This window comes from Ascidiella aspersa, chromosome 5 (assembly GCF_963924565.1).
Source record: "Ascidiella aspersa chromosome 5, kaAscAspe10.2, whole genome shotgun sequence".
NCBI classification, from domain to species: Eukaryota; Metazoa; Chordata; class Ascidiacea; order Phlebobranchia; family Ascidiidae; genus Ascidiella; species Ascidiella aspersa.
Window position 1 is genome coordinate 13708516 of NC_139451.1, and position 2500 is coordinate 13711015.

The following is a 2500-nucleotide window of genomic DNA, read 5'->3' on the forward strand; positions in this document are numbered from 1 at the left end:
GCGGTCGGCCAGGCCGACGCTTGAAGCCGGAGCGCGCGGCACCGCGGCACTCGACGCGCAAACATTACCGGGTGACCGAATCGCCGGCCGGCGCGCCGCTCCTCGCGGGTCGGGCGCCGGGTAGCAAAGACTTTTTCTCTCGCTTGTCCGAGTTTCGCGTTCGCCGAAGCGTTTGCGAGACCGTTAATGATCCTTCCGCAGGTTCACCTACGGAAACCTTGTTACGACTTTTACTTCCTCTAAATGATCAAGTTAGATCGTCTTCTCGGACGCCGGCTCGACCGTTGCCGGCCGCGCCAGGTCCAATCGGAGGACCTCACTAAACCATTCAATCGGTAGTAGCGACGGGCGGTGTGTACAAAGGGCAGGGACGTAATCAACGCGAGCTAATGACTCGCGCTTACTGGGAATTCCTCGTTCAAGGGAAATAATTGCAATTCCCTATCCCTTGCACGACCGGGGTTCAGCGGGTTACCCAGACCTGTCGGCCAAGGCGAGCACATGCTGATCCGGTCAGTGTAGCGCGCGTGCGGCCCCGAACATCTAAGGGCATCACAGACCTGTTATTGCTCAATCTCGTGTGGCTAAACGCCACTAGTCCCTCTAAGAAGTTAGACGCCGACCGATTGGGTCGCGTAACTAGTTAGCAAGCCAGAGTCTCGTTCGTTATCGGAATTAACCAGACAAATCGCTCCACCAACTAAGAACGGCCATGCACCACCACCCACAGAATCAAGAAAGAGCTCTCAATCTGTCAATCCTCACTGTGTCCGGGCCGGGTGAGATTTCCCGTGTTGAGTCAAATTAAGCCGCAGGCTCCACTCCTGGTGGTGCCCTTCCGTCAATTCCTTTAAGTTTCAGCTTTGCAACCATACTTCCCCCGGAACCCAAAGACTTTGGTTTCCCGCAAGCTGCCGGAGAGGTCGTAAAACTAACGCCCCCCGATCGCTAGTTGGCATCGTTTATAGTCAGAACTAGGACGGTATCTGATCGTCTTCGAACCTCTGACTTTCGCTCTTGATTAAAGAAAACATTCTTGGCAAATGCTTTCGCAGTCGTTCGTCTTGCGCCGATCCAAGAATTTCACCTCTAACGGCACAGTACGAATGCCCCCGTCTGTCCCTCTTAATCATTACCTCGCGCTCCGAAAACCAACAAAATAGAACCGAGGTCCTATTCCATTATTCCATGCACCATTATTCAGGCGAATCGCCTGCTTTGAACACTCTAATTTTTTCAAAGTAAACGTTCCGGCCGCCGCCGACACTCAGTCAAGGGCACCGGCGGAGAACCGGAGGTGAGGCCAGGACGGCCAGTACACGCCTTGCGACGGACCGGCCGCCTGCGCCCAAAATCCAACTACGAGCTTTTTAACCGCAACAACTTAAATATACACTTTTGGAGCTGGAATTACCGCGGCTGCTGGCACCAGACTTGCCCTCCAATGGATACTCGTTAAAGGTTTTAAAGTGTACTCATTCCAATTACAGGGCCTCGTTTAGAGTCCTGTATTGTTATTTTTCGTCACTACCTCCCCGCGTCGGGAATGGGTAATTTGCGCGCCTGCTGCCTTCCTTGGATGTGGTAGCCGTTTCTCAGGCTCCCTCTCCGGAATCGAACCCTGATTCTCCGTTACCCGTAAGAACCTCGGTAGGCCAGTACCGTACCGACGAAAGTTGATAGGGCAGACACTTGAATGATCCGTCGCCGGTGCGAGACCGTGCGATCCGCAAAGTTATCCAGAGTCACCAAAGGTTGCGGGCCGAAGCCCGGTCGGTTTTTGGTCTGATAAAAGCACGCCTCCCGCGAGGTCGGCGCTTCACGCATGTATTAGCTCTAGCATTTCCACAGTTAACCACGTAAAACGTACGATCAAATGAACCATAACTGATTTAATGAGCCATTCGCAGTTTCACTGTACGAGAGCTCGTACTTAGACTTGCATGGCTTAATCTTTGAGACAAGCATATGACTACTGGCAGGATCAACCAGGTAGCTACTTTAGCGTAGCCCCGAAAGGCCGACGAAGGAGGCGCCGCTGATGCGGCGCCGTCGCTCGGTCGATGCGAAACCCGAAGGCTTCTCTCCGTTAAAATTTCGTTCTTTGCTCGGCTGCCCGAACTCAGAAAACCGTCACCGCCCGTCGCACCCGCCGGAGTAAGACTTCGTCGGCAGGCCTTTCGACCGCCACGTCGCCAACACCGGCGCGAGCGCAACGCACGCCAGACAACTTCGCCGAAGCGACCGCTCAGAACCCGACAAACTGACACTCGGCTCTTCGCGCAGCAGCAACATCTGCCCAGCGAGCCAATCGCCTTTTCACCGATTCTTTACTTGTCGAAGCTTGTCAGCTCCCACAAGTATAGCAAAGATGAGTGTTGTCCCTGGGGTCTTCCGTTTGAAATTCTAACGTAAAAAAAAGGTGCACGATTGCGCCAGGTGTTGAACTATTGCGAGGCATATCACACGCTCGCGCGGCCTATACAGGCGCTTGCTCGCG

At 54.1% G+C, this 2500-nt stretch overlaps 1 non-coding gene across 1 annotated transcript; it reads right to left on the reverse strand.

Moving 5' to 3' along the window:
• Positions 1-184: 184 nt before the first annotated feature.
• On the reverse strand, positions 185-1995 carry LOC146144565 (small subunit ribosomal RNA). Its single transcript, XR_014500781.1, has one exon. It is a non-coding gene; the product is annotated as a small subunit ribosomal RNA (ribosomal RNA).
• Between the last annotated feature and the right edge of the window lie 505 nt (positions 1996-2500).